The following is a 20,141-nucleotide window of genomic DNA, read 5'->3' as shown; positions in this document are numbered from 1 at the left end:
ATATAGATTTAAAACCTGACAAATCTAATCCTCAAATGATTTAAACTCTGGCCAGTACAAATTATTTGCACAAATCTTTTCTTTTGTCCACTCAAACATACAGTACTGTATAATTTTCTGCTTACTTTTTCTCTTTGGGATTCCCTTGTACTTTAGTATTGTAACACTATCCCCAGGGGGCTGTCCTGAGGAATCTCGCTCCCCTTCTGGGAAACCCCCTCTCGGTTCCCAGGCACACCGGGTTCTCGTGAACTATTCTCATAATTCACAACCCCTGGGTCAGAGATTTTACTTTTCCTCTGACCCATCTCTGGCGGCAACATTTCCCTTGCTCTCTCTCATTCGTTCTGCGGTTCAACTCCTTCGCTTAATATACACTATCTCACTTCTTTTGCCAAACACTTGTTTCCTACCTAATTCCTTCTTTTCCTTTTATTCTCTCCCCAACCTCTCTTTCTGGCCATTCTCCACAATCCTTTCTTAATCACGTACTGAAACTTCCATCTATTATCCTCCCAACAGATAGTTGAACCTGACTCATTCACTCCCTTCTTACATCACTTCTTCCGAGCATCAGCTCCCTTCTCAAAGACTTTTCTCGTGAGTTCTCGGGCTGGGACTTTCCCTCCCAGTCCCTCCCGGGGTATTCACTCGCTCTCCCCTTTCAGACATTCCTCACTCACACACAAGCACACAGCCGCCCCCTTTACCCAACCCCATGGTACTCACACAGCCCATTTTCGCACAGGGTTCTTGTGCACAAGACGTTTTACGGGCACCTTTCCCTTTCTGCCGGCGTTCCCACGGGAGCCTTCTTCTTCTGGCGCGCCTCCTTGTAGCGAGCTTCTTTTGCTTATGCTTTATTTTAATTTGGAACTCCTTTTCCAAGAGAGCCTGGTCTAGCCTTGGAACCACCTTAACAATTGGTGGGGAGCTCCTTCCCAAAACTAGCCACTCTTCACTTGGACTGGAGTTCCCGGGTTTCGGCACCAAATTGTTATGAATGATTTTCTATTTTTCCCAATTTATCAAGCAACAAGATTAAATTTAATAGTAAGTTTTTAATAGTAACAAAATGAATACAATCAAAGTATTGGAGATGACAATTAAAGTATTGGAGATGAAACAATCAAAGTGCATATATTTAAGAAGATACAAAATTTGGCAGTAAGTAATTTAGTATAATTGAGGTTCGTATAAAGCATAAGCAAAACCGACCGGGGAGGGGCCCCCCTCCGACCGGGGATACGGGGAGTGGCTCCCATTCCTCACGTACCAAAGCATCCAGGCCAACAATCCCACTTATATACTGTAGGCTACAGAAGTTTCTAGAAAGCTCCTCCTAGTTTCTATTCCTAAAATTTACGTAACTATACTGCACGGGGCATGCTCTACTAATGGGTTGGGGGTCTCTTATCCTTTTAAGGGTCTTATTTCCGGTGAAGGCTCATCATCTTCATCAGTGACCGAGGTGTGACCTGCAGGTAGCGCAGGCGCCCTGTGTGACTGAGCAGATGTTTTCCATAACATGACTTTAATTAAGTCCCATGCTTGTGATCATTCCATTTTTGACAACTTCAAGGTTGAAGCTGTATTTCTAGATGCCGCTTATCAGACCTCCGTCCTTCGACTATTCTTATCTGACTTTCTTCTAACCTCCTTCTTCGACTCCCAACATCTGGGAGATGTCTTTTATCCTGTCTCACCCATCTCCCCCTTCTCACTCTGTAACAATTGTCTTCTATTGATCTAAATACAATTTTGTTAATATAGTTACAACTTAATTAGCACGAATCACATTTATCACAAAATGTAACAGTTGTTCTTCACCCAAATTAAACACAAGAAAGTGTTACTTCCCTTTCAGCTTAAAATAAGAGCCTGAATGCCATGATTTCAATATGAATAAATTACCTTTCCCTCTTTCAGTCGGAAATGAGCTACTGCCACCTGCACTTGCCCTTCCCTTCCTCTCCTGAACCACCGAACAGCCCCACTGGGAAGGCAGGAGCTGGGCCTGGGAACTGCTGCCTTTGGAGTTGCATCTCCTCCTCCCGTGGCCGCTACTCAGAGCCCAGAAGTGCTCTGAGAACTTGAAGTTGTGGCAGCTGAGTTAGAGCCTACATGGGAGGAGGAGAAGGTTCACCAGAGCCCTTCTGCCGTGCCAGCTCCAGGGCAAGGAGTGCAATGGAAGCCAGCCAATGTCCAAAGCCCATCTGCTCTGCCAGTTCCTGTGGGAATGAGCTGCTGCAGAGGGGAAGATTTGGGTGGGAATGTGGTTCTCTAAGAAGGCCATAACTAAATGCTTGCATGGGGATTTTGGCTTCTGGAGCAGTGGGGTAGGGCTGTTGTTGGTTCCTACCCCTCCATCCCAGGATGATGTAAGGGGTGAGGGATGCCATGTGTGCTGTGCACTGGCAGTGATCCTCAAGAAATCCTATGAATCCTCTCCTTCGAGCTGGTCAAGCTCCTGGAAATGACAGGACAGAAAACAAAATAAAAAGGGGCTCAGTTTTGTGCCCTCCTGCCCTTGTGGTGTGAGGGGCAGGAGGCAGAGGTCCAGCTTGGTCTCTCTCTGACCTTTCCTTTGAGACAACACTGTCTGCTCCCACCACAAAGGCACAGAGGGTGCTCTTTGCCCCCGCCAGTGGGAAGTGGCTCTGCTGACCCCACTAAGAGTGCTGGAAGATGAGTCTGTGAACTAAACAGTTGAATATTGCCTAGAGGGGGGTAGCAGGCAGTAGATGTGCCACCATTCTCTTTCCAGGACCCCACTGGGAGTACTTGAACTATCGATGATGAGAGAGAGACGGGGACACTGAATGGTGATCAAAATCCAATTTTTACTGAGCACTACATGTGCTTATATACCATTTACAGGAAGGCTGGTAATATTTTACTGCAATCACATAGACAAACCTTACATAGACAAACTCTCACATAGACAAACTTTACATTTGGACTTAGTAAAATCTTATTTCCCATAACCCAGACTTGATCCAGTCCTCTTGCAGTCAGGTCTCTGTTTGCTCTTGCCAGGCATCCTCGTTGTCAGGCTGCATTTGCTGATTCAATCTGCAGTACTCTCAGTCTCATTTGCATTACCCATATCCACACCTCCCCCGTTTCTTTTAACTAAAAATACACTCTTAAGCGGTTTGTCAATTAAATTCTTAACACACTGTAAAATACAAGGAATAACTACTACAATGCATAATATGATGCCTAATACATACAAACCTATTTTAACTAAATTCCTGACCCAGCCAGTGAGTCCCCAGTGCCCTAAGAGCCAGTTCAGCCAGTCGTACCCATGATCTACCCGAAGTTTATTGACACTTTCTTTGAGGGCTTGAATGCTGGCATAGATGGGCTGGGAGTGGTCAGAAAGGTTAAGGCAACACATCCCATCGAATTCCTCAGCCACAGGCGGCGGCGGAGCTCGGAGGCGGCCCCAGCGCAGGTGGGAGCCGCGCTCGGTTGTGCGGGGGCTCGGGGCTCGCTGCGGGCCGAGGGGGCGGCAGGGGGCTCTGGCGGGTTGGTTGTGCCGGTGCCGGCCCGTGTTGGCGCTGGGATGAGGGCGCTGCGGGAGCGGCTGCCCGCGGTCTCCTTCCCGCTGGGGCCTCGGCAGGAGCCGGTGCCGGAGCAGCGCTGGCTCGTCCCGGTTGCTGTGGGTGGCACAGAGGTGTCTGCCCTGTGCCCGGGGCTGTGCGGGAAAATTCCCGTGGCCAGAGGTTTGTGTGCCCAAAGGAGACAGAGGAGTCCTGTAAAAGTGACTTTATTGATGAACAAAGAGAGAGGCCATGCGGCATTTGCCATGCGGTCTCTAAAGCGCCGCCTCCTTTTTATCCTCATTTTCCCGTCTGCATCTCCCTCTCCCATTCCCCTGTGGCTGAGATACTTGGAAGGTTCAGACTTCCCGATCCACCTACTGCATGTCCTCGTTAATATGCACTCCTACTACGATATTAATCTTACTGCTTTCAATCCCTCATTTTCTCATTTTCTCAAGAATTGCCTTTACAAACTTTTAATTTCCATTGACTCAATCTCTTTTCCTGTGTCCTCTTTGGCGCAAGGTGTCGTGCATGGTAAAAAGCTGAGAGTTGCTGCAGCACGTTAGAAGAGGAGCAGCATTCGTTTAAGCCGTGGTCTGCCAGAAAACCACGAAAATTTGTCCCATTCCCATCCTTTCTCCGGAATACGAGATATTTTCATATTTCCTTTGCTATCTGTTTCACCACTTTTCGGTTATCATCTGTTTGCAAACAGCCGTTTGCGTCATTTAATTTTCCACAAACTCCTCCTTCTTCTGTAAGTAGATAATCTGATCCCATCCCATGGTGAAATGTCTCGTTCCTCATTTCAGCGGCTTGGTCAGCAGGAAGGTCAGGAGCTGGAGCTGTCTGCTTGGTTATTATTTCAAGGATACTTGTTAACCTAATTTTGCCACTCAAATTATGGATGGGTTTTCTGTGTCCTGATATGAATTCGTTAGGGATCCCAGGGGCTGGTCCATGGTGTTGTAGCATTTGTTCTGGTGGCCGTTCATCTTTTTCCCTTTTTTGGGTGCTCCCTCCTGCCACGGCTGCATCAATTGACCACTTTTATCTTATGAAATGATAAAATGTTTGGATTCCCAACTCATTTCTCTGGACTAGCAAAAACACCTCAGTGCTTTGGGGAGAGGGATGATCCCCACCCAAACACTTTTTTTCATGAAATTTGCTCAATATTCTCCGTTTGCTGTTTCCCTTTGCAGCTTAACCAGTTTCTGTTGCAGTCAGATATCCTCACTATGGGCTCTGCCTTTAGTTGTGCAAATTCCATCTGTGCAAGCAGGCAGAGCTGGGGGTGAGGGGCAGATGGACTCAGGGAAATTCCTCCCCCTGGCAAGAAGGCCCTTGGGCATTGTCCACACTTTTCCAGAGCAATGTTAATTTGCATTTCTAAAACTCCTCTCCTGGCTGCCTGGAACTAGGATTTTCTTCCAGAGCAGCCTTTAGGTGATTCACACGTCCACCCTCACAATCTGCTTTATTTTTCTTTTTTATTTTTTTTAACGATTTTTTATTAACAGTTTATGCATTAAAGCCTCACCATTAATATTCTTCTAGGTTTGCAAAATGCAACTTAAAGCTGAGCTTCTAAAGATCCATTCTGAAATTCTGCCGTCATTAAGAGCCACCACAAATATATAGAAAAATATTCCAATGCAATCAAGTCTTTTCTGCCTCTTCTCCTAGGAGTAAAAATTGCTTGTCACACCCCTGGCCCAAACCTAACTGACAATCTAAAAGTAGGATTAATGTGAAAAGTTTTTCTCATGGTGTAATCTTGTCACTGAAACTGCAGGGACAATAAAAAACTCTCCAGCAATATCTTCAGTGTTAGAGAGTTAAGGCATTACTTGATTCTGGTCAGGATGTGCAACAGAAATAATTTCATCCACACATAGCCCGGGTGTGCAGAGAAAATCATTCCATGAGATGTAAATTTTATTAGATTTTTCCTGTAATTTTACAGTCTGAACCCATTGAAATCCATTGGTTTAGTGTTTATTGCTTCCCGGTTGTGTAGTTTTTAGTGTTTGGTTTCCTATTGCACTCAGATTTCTCCTCTTCTGATGTTAATTAGATCCACATTCCTGGATTTCCTTCTCAGCCTTTTCCAGACCAGGTGTCTCCATCTATGTTGGGGCAGTGTCTGGGGTGGATGTTCCTTGATGTTTGCTGGTGTTTTGTTCATGTTTTGTTGAATGTTGTTATCTTTGTGGGAATCTTTTGGGCTATTCCCAGTCTGTTGAGATGTTAAACTCGTCTCTGTTAAGTGGTGCAACATCCCTTAAAAAAAACCTTTTAAAATTTCTTTCCTGAGAGAAAGGCAAACCGAGCCTGACTAGTAAAATGAAATGTGAAAAAAATTTAAATTTGGTATACTTTCCAACAGTGGAATCGCAGGCAGCCCAGTGTGTGAGTGTAATTGAGAGGCAGAGTCCTGGGTGGATGTTGTGAACAGCAAAGTGCCAAGGCAGGCTCTGTGCCAGCCCAGCTTCCTGTGGCAGAGATTTCACAAGAGACAGGATTCTGGCCACAGACTGCTTGAAATATACATCCCTTATCTCCAGCCCGCACTAGGTGGAGAATTCCCAGGGTAAGGAATTGCAAAGATCAATTCCAAGGGAGAGAATTGAATATCTGCCCTGGCTCTGGCCAAAGGTTATAATGGCCGGATGCTTGGCCTTCAGCCAAGGGCACACACTGACTCAGAAAACACTTCCTAAATGCAGCAACATGTTGCATATTCATAGACCTTCATGCATTATTCTGAATCATTCTCCCCAACCTGTAAATCACTATTTTTGCCTTCCCTGGAGTTCTGGTGTCCCATAATCCAAGAATGTGAAGAATTTCCTGATTATCTTTTTTACCATTCTCTGAGTTATTTATATGAACAAAAGCTTTTTACAACAAAATGTTGTACTTTAAAAAAATATATTTTCCACTACTATTTCTAAGTTCTGTTAATCGCAGAGCTAAAATAAACTGTGTTCATACAGAAAAGTTTTCCAACATATAGCATCCATTGTAATATTTGCAAAAACTCAATAATATAATATATACTTATTACACACCTAGGATTCAATTTTTTTTCTGAGTATGGAAGAGCCATAGGTGGGGCACCAATCATTTTGTTACATTTCATTTTCATTTTATTTGTTGCTTTTCTTCTGTCCATACCACCACATTGAGGCTATTGGGGTTCAGAAAGTGATACAATGTTATGGGTAGAACAGAGAATTCTCAATTCAGGTCCTGCAATTTCCTATTAATGCTCACAATTCTTACACCTCCTTTTCAGTCCTGGATTACTTCTGAGATTATCCAGACCCTCTCTGGGTCAATAAACCACAAACCTTCAGACAAAATATGTCTAACTATTTTCTCCAGCATTTGCTCTTATATTTCAAATACTCAAAGATGCTTTTTAGCCTGAACATTCAGCCATTTCACAGAGGCTTCTTCTACCACTTCCTGTCCTCCTGATTGCAGCAAGTCATCCCCATCCTGCATTAACCCAATCCCTGGGGGTGGGGTAAATTCTTGTGATATTTTCTGCAAGGCTTGCCCCAATAAGGCTGGTGCTTCCCTGCATCCCTGCAGAAGGACCGTCCATGTCTTTCTCATTTTTCTTTCTACCTCTTGTTCCCACTCAGAGGCAAAATCCAGTTTACCATCGTATGTGAGTGGGCATCCCCAGAAAGCATCTTTGCCATCAAGGACTGAATGGTGTCAGTGTGAGGAGGGCACCTGGTTGAAGATGGTGTAAGGATGTGAGAGCCCCTGGGTGCTGGGGCCCCCTTGGGCCCTGGGGTTCATCCCTCAGGGGCTGTAGAAACTCTGCCATGGCCTTTGCCTTCCCCTTGGCCTTTTCCTCATCCCTTCTTGCATTCCCCTGCTGTGCCTTTGTGACCAAGTGCTCCAGGGGCTTCTTCTGCCCCTCCTGCAGCCCCCTCAGTGCCTGGGGGTGCTCATCCTCTGACAGCTGCTGAGCTTTCTGCTAAATCATTCCTTTCTGCAGTGACCCAAGGAAAATGCTTAAAAGCTGATTTCGATGCTTGCCCGTCCAATGCCCATTTCCCAGCTGTTCCTTTGTGCTGCTGCTCCTTGTGCTGTGGCTGCCGTGGCCAGCCCGTATCCCAGAGCCGGTGCCTGTCCTGTCGCAGTGTCCAAACGCGGCCCCCCCGGCGGGCAGGGCCGGCAGCTCCACGGGGCCGGGCAGCGGCCGGGGCGTCCCGCAGCCTCCTGGGGGCCGGGGGCCACTGCCGGGCCTGCAATTGCCGGGGGGTGCTGGGCTCAGGCAGCGCCCGGCGCTGAGCCCCGGCTGCCCCACAGCCCCGGCCCGGCCCCGCAGCTCCCCACAGGCCCCCAGCCCGTGCTCCCGGTGCCGCCCCTCTGCGCCCGCTCCTGCCGCTGCCCAGCACAGAGAAACCCCCTGCAATCCTGACCTCCTTGTGTGCCTGTCCTGGCAACCGGGGATGGAAAGGATCTGCATCAGCTGGTGACTTCTGAGGATAAGAGCCTGCTGAAAAACATCCCCATCCTCAGTATTTTTCTCTTCCTCCTCTTTTCCATCACCCTTTTTCTTCCCACATAGATTGCTCCTGCTGCATCTTGCCTGAACCATATTCCTGCACACTCCCCTTCACCCAGTCCCTTCCCAGCACACCAACAGCATCCATCCCCTGTTGTCTAAATCCCTTCTGGACTTCCCTTATTGCCCCTCTGTGTGTCCATGTCCTTGATTACCTCTGGGAGAATGTGCAAACTCCCTCAAAATGTTCCCCAGGGACCCTTCAGAGATATTTTGGGATCATCATCCCTTTTGCCGGGATCCCTTCCTGGCCTTCCCTTTCTTCCCTCCATGGGTGCCCTGTAGTCACTGCTGAGATTTTCAGTGCTCTCTGGCTGCCGACTCTTCCCAGCACTCCCTGATCTGTCACTCGTCTGTCTCCTGGCCCCAGCGCCCCCCGGCACGGGAATTTGGGGAGGTGGGAGGGGGGGAGCGCCAAGGCCGGGCCCCCCCGCGCTGTGGTGGCGGCAGCGGCTGCAGTGGGGAGCGAGTGCGGGCGGGAGCGGCCGAGAGCCCAGCGCTGCCCCAGCCCGAGCTGCCCCAGCTCCATCGCTGCCCCTGCGCTGGGATGCTGTGGGTTTGGGGGGAAGAGGGAGCCGGCAGTGGGTGCTGGGCCTGGGGGCAGCAGGAGAAGGGAAGGAGAAGCAGGGTTGAAGAACAAAATGGTTAAAGGATGCACGTGGGAGGAGCAGGTGGGATTGTGCAGGAGAAGGAGGAGTAGTATGTAGAAGAGAACTGTGAATAAGAGCAGGGATACAGGAGGAGGAGGAGGGCAGAAACTGGAAACACCACAATGTTCCACTCCTCCCTGTATCTGCAGCCTCTCCCCCAGTCCCAGGTGCGTTGCCCCCCCCACATGCACCAAATGAGGGGTGGCGAGCTGTGGGCTTCCACAATTATTACAGGGTGCATATTGGTGTTTCTGAGCTTTAACTGGCTAAATGTTGGGGATTTGTTTTTTTCAGGGGCTGAACCTTAGTATTTTGGAGAGGGTCTTGTTTAAATCTTGCTGTTTGGGGGGGTTTTCATCTGTGTCATGACGTTTGTAGCATTTTTAGGCTGTATCTTGGTATTTTGGAGATTCTTACAGACACAAGATGCTCAATGTCTTCCTGACTGGCACTTGGGGAAGGAGGAACTCCCAGCCCAAGATTCTATCCTCTTGTTTTTTCCCCAAAACAGGATTTTTCATTCCTAAGGCGTCAGTGGATGGAGGCAGAGGAAAAGCAGCAGAGGTCCCTCTCGAGGAGGGGCTGCAAACCCAGCCCAGGGAGCTGCGAGGAGGAAAGACCCTCCCTGAGCCGGGAAGGTGGCCGGAGATCCAGGCAGAGCTCAGAACTGATGGAGAAGCCTCCTGGAGGGGAGAAGCCTCACGAGTGCTTGGAATGTGGGAAGGTTTTCAACTACAGGTCCCAGCTCATCCGGCACGAGTGGATCCACACTGGGGAAAAGCCCTACGAATGTGGGAAATGTGGGACGAGGTTCAGCAAGATCTCCGACCTGATGCGGCACCAGGTGGTCCACACTGGAGAACGGCCCTACACCTGCTTGGAATGTGGGAAGAGCTTTGGATGGATGCCCTACCTGAAAGCCCACCAGCGCATCCACACTGGGGAGAGGCCCTATGAGTGTCCTGAGTGTGGGAAGAGGTTTCAGACCAGCTCAAATCTCCTCGTCCATGAGCGGATTCACAGAGAGGAGAGGCCCTTCCACTGCCCCGACTGTGGGAAGGGATTCAAGCAAAAGGGTCACCTTACTGTCCACCAGCGCATCCACACCAGCTACAGGCCCTACAAGTGTCCCAGGTGTGGGAAGAGGTTTCAGACCAACTCCAATCTCCTCGTCCATGAGCGGATTCACACAGAGGAGAGGCCCTTCCACTGTCCCGACTGCGGGAAGGGATTCAAGCACAACTCCAACCTCACTGCCCACCGGCGCATCCACACTGGGGAGAGGCCCTACGAGTGTCCTGAGTGTGGGAAGAGCTTCGCCAGGAGCTCTCACTTGACCCGACACCAACGGAGGCTCCACTAAGGGAAGCCCTGTGAGTGCCCCGAGTGTGGGAAGAGCTTCGTGCTCTGCTCCAGCTCCATCTCCCATGGGAGGATCGGTGTTGGATGATCCCCAGTGACCCCCGTTGGGCAGAGCCCTGGTGATCCGTGGTCCTGGTGATCTCCGTGGGGTGGGGGAAAGGTGTTGGAGAGATTTCTCTCTCTTCTCCTTGTCCCTCTGTGATTTGGTTGGTAATAAATTCCCTCGCTGTGCCCAGGCTGGCTCTGTTGTTCCCGTGCCGGTGCTCGGGGCGGGATCTCTCCTGTTCCTTCTCTCAACTCCCGGGCCTGTTCTCAGCCAATCAGAGAATGCGGTGAAGAAGATTCAGCCAATCAGAGAGAGGAGCTGTGATGACTCACCGGTTGCCGGGCAGACCCGCAGTACCCAGTGTTCCCCACCTGGACCCCACCCACCCCGCCCAGTCACGATCCCCCCGCGGGGTCCCCCAAGTCCTTTCCCAGTCCCGCCCCACAATAAACGGGACGGGGCGAACTGGGAAACTTTACTGGGAACACTGGGAGCAGCCAGGCTGGGGCAGAGTGACAGTAGGTCTGGGGGGAACACACGACCCCCCCAAAATCAGCGTGGGGACGGAGCGGGGGGGTCCCGGCCGCACTCGAGGCCATGGGGAGGGGCTGCAGCAGCTGCTGGGTCAGGAGCTCTGTGGGCCGAGAAAAGGGGGTAGCACCTGACTGGGGGCCCCATGGGGAGTGCACACGCTCCGGGGTCGGAACACGACCCCCGGGACCCTCCCCCCACCCTTCTCGCACAGGTAGAAGCCGAGCCCCAGGTCCAGGAAGACGAAACCCAACACGGAGCCCCTGATCCCCATCAGCACCTTGCTGCGGGCGGTGTCTGGCGGCATCTCTGGGGGTCCACAGGCGTTAAGACCTCCCAAAATCTCTCACTGACACCCCAAGCTACTCCAATCACCCTCCCAGTCACCTCTAGCCCCCCCAGGACTTCTTGAATCGTCCTCCCAATCTCTTCCCGGTCTCCCCAGGACCCACCAACGCTCCTCCTGTCCCTCTCACGATCCCATAAACCCCTCCCAGTTGCCCCCCACCTCCCCAGGCCCCCCAACCCTTTCCCAGTCCCTGCCCGGTTTCACCAGGACTCACCAGGACTCCTCCCAGTCTCTTCCCATCACAGCCAATCTCATTCCAACCTTTGCTTTCCAGCTCCACATCTTTCTCCAACCCCTCCAGGCTGACTCAAATCCCTCCCTGTTCCCCCCAGCTGATCCCAGTGTGTCCCCACTCTCTCCCAGTGTCCCCCAGTGTGTCCATCTCACTGTGGCCCTCGAGCTCCCAGCCCGGCCCCACCTCCCTGCTCTGCTCCATGGATTTCTACCCTGCTGAGATCCAAGTGAGGTGGTTCCAGGGCCAGCAGGAGTTCTCAGGGCATGTGGTGCCCACCAGGACCAGGTCCCCAGCAGGAGAGGGCTGGTGTGGCACTGAGAGGGACTGGGAATGAAATTGGAGAGAGTGGGGGAACACTTGGAGAGAGTTGATTGGACTGAGGCAATGGGAGAGAGGGTGGAGGTTTGGGAGTGGAGTTAGAAGGACTGGGAGTGGGAATGGAATGGCTGTGGACTGAGAGGAATTCGGAGGGACTCTGGTGACACTGGGAGGGACCGTGAGGACACTGGGAGAGACTGGGATGGACTGGGAGAGTCACCCGAGTCACTTGGGGTGAGGGGCAGGAGGCCCCGGGGATGGGCACAAGAAGGGCTGACGTGTCTCGGGTGATTCTCAGGGAGGTTTTGAGGGGCTCCAGGGTCATTCCCAGGGCAGGGCCCGAGGGGACACGCTCTGCCCCACGCTCACCTCTGCGCTCCACGAGGAACGGGCTGGACAACTCGTAGTTGTGCGGGCAGTGCCTGTCCACCGCAGCCCGTCTGTACTCCATCCATTGCGGGTCGCTGTTCCAGTGCCTGGCAGCCTTGTCCCCAAAGGAGGTGTCCCCACGTGCAGCCCCACATCGCTGCCCAAGTGCAGGAGCTGCTCCCGGTTGGAGATGTTCCTCTCCACGAACCTCAGCCGGTCGGTGCCGTGAATGAAGTGACACTCGGACTAAACCATCTCCTGGAACAGCGCTGTGTGTGCAGGACACAGGTCCGGGGGTGTCCCCCCAGCAGCCCCCAGCAGCCCACAGTAGCCAAGAGCTCCGGGTCCCCGCCACACGCCCCATGGCCAGCGCCGGGCAGGGTCTGACACCTCCCCCTGTCGGAACCCTGGAAACTGAGGGGTTTGGGCTTTCTCTGCTGACAGGCACTGACCCCCAGGAAAACAGTGCTGTTTACCAGAGGCCATGAAGACGCTTTCCAGAATTGTGATAGAACGGGGATCACTGGTGTGTAGTTTGAATAGAAGTGTGTAATGTTCCATGGTGGAAAATTTAGAATTTGTGGTTTTAGACTATATTAATACATATAAAACAAGATGGAGGTTTTAGGGTGGAGTTTTCTTTCTTTTTTACCTTCTTCACGGGTCTTGGTGGTACTTTTGTAATTGGATAGAAAATTCCACATTGCAGGTCACAGGTGATTGGTTGTTGGGTTAAAAGTAAAAAGAATTTAGCTGTCTGTTCTTAATTGGACAGATTGGCCCTTAAAAGGCCTTGTAGTGAGAGAGAGATACGTGTCCATTTTTAGCCTGTTAGCTAGAAGTGCTGTAGAACTCACTGTAATATTGATAAGAATTAATAAATATCTGAGTCCAAACACGAAATTCCGTCTCTAGAGCATTTAATCTCGACTCTGGAACAACAAAAAAGAAGATAAAACGCGATACTCCCCTCCCCAAATTCTCCTGTCGGGGGGCGCTGGGGGCGGGGCGCGGGTGGAGTCCAGGTGAGGAGCTCTGGGCGCTCTGGGACTGCCTGAGGAGTCATCAGCGCCGCGCGCTCTGATTGGCTCAATTATTTTGGTGCCTTCTCTGATTGGCTGAGGAGAGGCCCGGGAGTTGAGAGGAGGACCGGGAGAGATCCTGCCCCAGGCTAGCGGTGGAAGAACATCCAATTAACAAGGCATGCAGATCATTTCCCAGCGGTGCCCACACTCCTGTAGGAACTAAATGCACCGAGGATCTCACGAGGGTCACCAACTCTCTGGCGGCCAAATCCAGCCCTGCGCTCCCTGCGGGTGCGGGCACTCTGGGAAGGGCTCAGCTGCGGGTCAGATGGCCGGAGAGTGGCTTGGTGGTCACCTCGTGTGTGAGGCACTGATGGGCTGGGGAGATGCGTGGACACTGCACATAATCACTTCCAAGCAAAAATCATTCCAGGAAGGAGTAACAGCTTCTGACAGAGACCAAGTGTTGCCACCAGGTGCTCCTGCCAACAGCCGCCTGCAGAAAGGAGCACACACACCAATGCACGTGGGCTTTGGCTGTCCTCTGGCAGAGAAGTCCCCAGGGGACACAGGTCTCTGTGGCAGGAGCAGGCACCAGCATTGGCAGGCCTTGGGGGCGGCAGGTCTCCTTTGGCAGGGACTCTGCCACACCTGCTGATTTCACTGCTCCCAGGACTCAGAGCAGCATTCGTGCCCTGGGCCATACGTCCCGTGTCTGTGTCACACTCCTGTGTGTGTGACGGCCACCCAGCACCGGGTCTTGTCCCAGAGCGGCCCTGGCAGCTGCTGTGGAAGGCCCCGATGCCCTTCCTGCTGCAGCTGCATCGGCAACCGTGGGGGCTCCTTCTGCTGCCCTGAGCAGGCAGAGCAGAGGAGCATCTGCTTGTTGTTTGAGCCATTCCTAAAATTCCTGTTGGGCCGTCCTCGAACCTTGGGGGAACGTCTTCCTTGCAAGCTGGGCCACTTTGGGGGGGGGGGGGGGGTGGGGGGGGTGGGGGTGTCCCCAGGGCACGTGGAGGTGTGTCCTAGGGCTCTTTGTGACACAGTGCACCGTGGTCACCGTGCAATAGGAAAGGGACAGAGCGTACAAGGGTGACCCTTTGTGACACGTCGTGACATAGGTGCTGGCGGTGACACGGCCACACCACAGTGCTCGGTGCACTCGTCGGGACAGGACGGAGAGAGCGGTGCTGTGAGGAGCCCCCACACAGCCAGCTTGTTCCCTACTGACCCGGAGCTTTTCCAAAGCGTTTCCTCTGCAGGTGGCCTCGAGGACAGACTGCAGGACACGGTGTCCTGTAGCCTTCCCAAGGCTTCTCTGTTGCAGCTGCCTACAAGGCACAACTGCAGCACTTGCTCATCTGGAGCTTTTCTGAGACATCTCTCCTGCAAGCAGTCCCAACTCCAAACAGTGACATGGAGCAGACACCACCCAGAGTGCCCAAGCTGGCCTGGGTGAAGGAGGACGAGGAGGCTGCAGCTCCCTCAGCACAGCAGCCTGAAGAGCTGGAGCAGATCCAGCTGCTGCAGGAGGGTGAGTAGCAGATCTGGGCCACAGAGATGGTGCCTGCAGCCAGCTTAGCCCCATCCCATCCCATCCCATCCCATCCCATCCCATCCCATCCCATCCCATCCCATCCCATCCCATCCCATCCCATCCCAACATGCCCATGGATAGGACAGAAGAGGGGCTGGGGCTGAACCCCCTGGCAGCCACACCCCATCTCTGGAGCATCCCAGGGCTGTCCCTGCCTGGGAATGCAGGGCTGGCCTGTGTTCTCCGGCCTCTCCCACAGCCCCTCAGCCCTGGCTGCGCTCGCTCTTTGCCAGGTGCCGCCATGGACCCGACACAAGAGCAGGACCCTGCCCGTGGCCGCTTCCGCAGAACAGCGCAGGTACTGCAGCCATCCCCACCTGGGCTGGGCCTGCTGTCACTGCTCAGCCCAGCACCGTGCTTGGAGCACTCCATGGATTCTCCCTCTCTTCCTGCCCTTCTCCTGCAGATGATCTATGAATTCATCATGTGCATTTGGCGGGAAGAGACCACCGGTGTGGGCACTGGGCTCTTGGCAAACTTTCCCCTCTTCACTGCTGAGACCGGTGCTGCCATGCTGGATTTGCTTGTGGAGAAGGGGGTCTCCAATCCAAAGCAAGTAAGCAGCCTCTGGCCAGGGCTTGATCACCCCAGGAATTGTGTGGCAACTCAAGCCAGCTCTGCTGGGTTCCTTCAGTCTTTGAGGCCCAGCCCAATAGGGTGGGAAGGGCAGCACTTCTCAGGGGAAGCTGGGGAACCTGCTGCTGGGGCAGGTGTCCAAGTCTCCTCGGGCCTTCTGCAGGTGCCAGCCATGGTGAGGTACATCCACAAGTGGCTCACGGCCAATGATTCTGCTGGGCACAGGCTGGACAAGGCCCTTCTGGAGCTGACCAGGGAATACCCCTGCGATGTGCTGATGACTCTCTTGCGCTGGGCCCCATCGGGTGACAGGTACGGCAGCCCCACCTGCCTTGAGGGTTTAGGGTTCCCCGGCCCGTTACCCTCTAGAGCCTGTCCCTGGTGACTGCCAGACAGGGGGACAGTTCCAGGAGCCTCTGGCTCCTCCGTTTGCCAGTGCTGCCATGTCAGCCCCTGAGCGTGCTGCCACGCTCCCTCCCTGCCCCTCAAGATGCCTGCACCCCCGTGGGCTGGCTGGGTGCTGCCAGCGAGGGCCGGTGGGCAGAGGCAGGGCTGACGGCCAGCGCGGGCCCCTGCAGCAGCCCAGGCCACAGTGCTGTGGCCCAGACCCCCCTGACACAGAGCTCTGACCCCACAGAGCTGCTACGGCCATGTGGGGAGTGATCATGTCCTCCACTGGGACTGCGGAGCCGGCGCTGCAGATACTCCTCAATGTGCTGAACGCCTGGCCAGTGGACAGTGTGTACACCTCCGATGGGGACAGCACAGGAGTCTTTGCCCTGGCTGTGAGTTCCTGCAACTGACCTTGGCTTGCCCCTAGGCCACCTCTCCAGCACCTAGCTCTCTGTCCTCCCCCCAGCTGCATCTCTCTGCCTCAGGCACTGGGCTGAAACCTGCCTTAGGGGCAAGGTTCAGGGGCACCAGGCTGGGTGACCCCGAGATGTCTCCCCCGGCCTCTCCCTGGCATGCTCGGGCCCTGCCACACGGATGTCTTGGCACTGAGTGTTGTCTCTGGGTGGTTCATTTTTTGCAGGCAACCGTGACACTGTGGAGGGTCTTCAACCTGACCTGGTGCCCACCTATAGTGTTGGAGTATTTTCCCCGTCTCTTTCTGTGTCTGCTCTTCCAAGTTTACATCAGCGCACTGGATACGCCAGAGGAGGTTGATACCTTCTGGAAGGGGTGCCAGGAGCAACTGGGCCTTGCCACCAACCCCCAAAGGTGCTCCATCCCAGTCCTCCCAGTCTCCCCATCCCTTCCAAGGCAGGAGCCAGGGCTGCCAGCATCACCTGGGCTTTGCTCTGCACACAGGTTTGCAGTGCAGACCCTGAAGGTCCTGCTCTGCCGAGTGCAGTGTGAGCGTGTTGTGGTAGCCATGGAAGGCAAGGCTGGCTGGGACACGCTGCTCTGTACTGACACCCACCACTATGCAGTGGGACTCCTGGCCAGGTGAGACCCCCTTCTCCCTGCTGCCCCCGGCACTTGTGCCCAGGGTGCCCCACACAGTTCCCATGGGCAGGGGTGAGAGGGCTTTGTCACAAAGAGTCGGACGAGCAGACTGGAAAAGGCTGGCACAGGAGGGTGCCCGGGAACAGCCGCCTCCCAAAGCGCCCACGGGGGGCTTGGGAAAAGACCAGAGCTCTGTGGGTCAGTCCTGGGAGAGCTTTGCCCTCTCGGCTCAGGGGCAATGATGCCTTTTCCCCCCCACCAGGGAGATGCGCTGTGTCTCCATGATCTGGTGTTGCAGCTTCATCTCCTGCCTCTTGGAGCTCCTCAGCCAAGACATTTCAGACTGGCAGCTGCCTGCCATGGCGTTCCTTGTGGAGGTGAGCCCCATGGGCAGCACAGCTGAGCTGCCTCCCACCTCTCTGCCCTCTCACAGCCGCAGTTGCCTGGGACGGTGCCCGTGCCCTGTGCTGCTGCCTTGGCTCAGGCCTGTGCAGTTCTGAGCTCCTGCCAGCTGGGCACCCCGGTCACTGCTTTGTGCCTTTCAGGTCCTGGACTTCCTGGACATCAAAGAATGGGGTGACAGCCTCCTGGAGATCATGGCAAGGCGCCTGCAGAGCACGTCCAGGGAGATGCGTCGCCTGGTGCTCAGAGGCCTCGTGCAGCTCAGCACGGACCCCTCGATGGTGAGAAGACAGCAGCGGCTGAAGCTGTGCGGGCAGCGTGGGGCTGGGGAAAGCAGCCCCTTGGGCTTGGCTGGGCTTTGGGAGCTGTGGCAGCTGCTCCCAGCTCTCCTGCGTTGCTGTTCAGCTGCCCGAGTGCTTCAGGACAGCCCTTCGGCCCCTGGGCTCCACGGCAGCAGCAGCAGCAGCAGAGTGGGCTTGCCCTGCCTTGTCTTCCATGCAGAACATTAGAATGTACAGCCTGACAGAAAGCCTTGTGGACCTGTTGTGGGATGCAGATGAAGACATCGTTGAGATGACCGTCGCGGTGCTCAGCTTTCTGCTCTCGCACAGACACCTCGCAATACCCAGCCCCATCGCCCTGCGGCTGGCTGGCGCGCTCTGGCCACTGCTGGACAACGTAAGGCTCTGTGCCCCCAGCCACGGCCACTGGGTGCTGCCCCCAAGTGTGGGGCCCCGTGGATTTTTGCGCCTGTGCACAGAGGGGCCTGGAGCAGCTGATGTGGAGGGCTTTTGCTTCCTTTCCAACAGGACAACCGCCATGTGCAGCTGCTCTCCATTCGCCTCTTCCAAGAGGTGATGAGGTTGGTAGCGGCCAAGGGTAAAAAGCCCCTCAAGATGCTTGTGAGCAAGAGCCTGCTGCCACTCTTCTTCAACTGCCACGATGAGAACATGCGTGTGGCAGAGGTGAGGACTCCTGGGCGCTGCTGTCCTCCTGGCAGGGGGCTCAGCTGTCTCCCTGCACCCGGGCACCTCATGGGCTCCAGCCTCCTCCTGGCCTTGGCACAGGGAGGCAGCTCCTGTGCCCTGGGCTGCGGTGCCATCTCTGGGTCTCTGCTGCTCTGCAGGCCTCTTGTGAAACGCTGCTTTCTGCACTAAGCTTCCTGAAGAGGAGAGATCTTGAGCAGCTGCTGATGGCGGATCAGATGTGGAGGTTTGGCGAGTGCTTGGTAAGAACGCTGCTCCCTTCCCTGGGCTGCCCACGCGGGCTCTTCTCCAGGCTCCTCTGGCCCCAGGGCCGGAGCTGATGGAGCCCCGAGCTCCATCAAGCCCGCGGCTTGCCGGGCCCTCTGCCCCGCTCAGGGCTGTGCGGGCAGGGCAGGCCGGGGCCAAGGGACAGAGCCCGCGCCAACCCTTCCCTCCGTGCCCTGCCGCTCTCTCCAGCTGGCACAGGACAGGAGCCGAGCGGCCGAGCTGCTGCGCCAGGCGCTGCCGTACCTGCGGAGCCCACAGGAGCCCCTGCGAGAGGCGGCCGTCAGGTTTCTTGGTGAGCCACAAGCCCGGCTCCCTCCCCGCCCCGCCGCAGCTCGGCCCCAGCCCCGCCTGCTGCCCCGGCAGCGCCATCCGGGCCGGGGCTCTGGAGCCCCGCCTGCCCTCGGCGCCGCTGCCGCCCTCTCGCAGCCGTGTCCTTGGGCGTCAGGATGCGGCGAGGGCCGGGCCTGAGCCCTGCAGGGGAAGGCGCTGCTGTGGCCGCAGGGCTGGCAGCGCCGCTGCGGGGCAGCTGTGCGGCTGGGGCCGTGACAGGCTCTGTGTTGGTAGGGATGGCCGGGCGGTTCCTGAGAGAGCAGCAGCGAGAGTTGCAGCTCCTGTGCAGGGGTGAGTGAGGCCAGCGGGCTGTCAGCGGGGGCTGGCGCTGGCAGCTGCGTTCCCTGCCCCGGCTGGGAGGGCTCTGCTCCCTGCGCGCACGAGGGGCGGCGTGGGCAGAGCACAGAGACCTTCCAGGGGCCTGCGGGAGGGACATTCGTGGCCAGCGCCTTCCAGCTGATCCTTGCTGTCTCCTGCTTCCTCCAGGCTATGGCAAGAGCTGCCGTGTGGGAGGGATGGGGCAGGAGGGTCTCCCCAGCTCCCTGCAGATGCAGGCTCTGACTGTGGCTCTGTTCCTCTCTCTTCCAGCCCTTCAGGACATGACAGATGACAGCAGCCCTGCCATCTCATGCCTGGCTCTTCAGACTCTGTACATCAACACAGCTGTACAGAGCATTCCCTCCTCCCGACTCCAGCAGATGCGAGATGGATTCCGCCGGCTCTGGAAGTCACGGCCTTCCCTGTGTCGCAGGGGCTGGTTGTCCTGTGTGAGCACTGTGGAGAACTGATCCGGGAGGCTGCGTCTGCTGGGGCCACCTGAGCCTGCAGGGAACACCTCTGCTCTGCAAGCACTTTGTTTCACCCCACTGTAGGATTAGTAAATTGCTGTTGCCATACACAGAGGTCCAGGAGCTTTCTTTTGGTGCCCCGAGTCTTCAGGCCAATGGGGAGGAGGGCAAAAAGGGTGCTTGTGCTCGGCAAGTGGGCCAAGCGTGCGGAGTGGAAGGGAAAGTGGCCAAAAGGCCCTTGGCCTTTGGTGGTTCTGTGGAAGCCTTAAGGCTTCTGACAGAGCGGGCGGGCAGAGGCCGGAGCTGCGGCGGGGATCCCTGAGAGACCGGTCCCTGGAGATGGCCAGCACCCCTCTGCCAGCCTGGAAGCGCCATCTGTGTCCTGCCCGTGTGTTGCTGGCTGGATTGCTGAGGGCTCTGAGGTGCCTCTTGATGCGGCTCCTCTGGAGCTCCTTCAGCAGCCAGGCAGGCCTGGGGGAGGCGTGGAGGGCACGGGACAGTGGGAGGCCATGAAGGGCTGCGGTGCTGCCAAGGCCTGCCCGGAGAAGGCAGACCCCACTAAAAATTCTGTCCCTTCTTTTTTACAAGTCCCCTTAAGGTACTGAAAGGCAGCAATCAGAACTCCCTGGAGTCTTCTCTCTTCCAGCATGAACACCCCCAGCTTCCCAGCCTTTTTCCAAAGCAGACAGGCTCCAGCCCTCAGATCA

At 55.0% G+C, this 20,141-nt stretch overlaps 1 protein-coding gene across 1 annotated transcript in view; it reads left to right on the top strand.

The window, feature by feature from the left end:
* LOC148218027 (uncharacterized) overlaps positions 1-20,141 on the top strand; it is a 775,474-nt gene that overhangs the window by 171,104 nt on the left and 584,229 nt on the right. The window lies entirely within an intron of this gene.

This window comes from Sturnus vulgaris, unplaced genomic scaffold (assembly GCF_052056855.1).
Source record: "Sturnus vulgaris isolate bStuVul1 unplaced genomic scaffold, bStuVul1.hap1 Scaffold_195, whole genome shotgun sequence".
Taxonomy (NCBI): Eukaryota; Metazoa; Chordata; class Aves; order Passeriformes; family Sturnidae; genus Sturnus; species Sturnus vulgaris.
The sequence above is the reverse complement of the archived record's forward strand: the minus strand, read 5'-3'. Positions and strand labels throughout refer to the sequence as shown.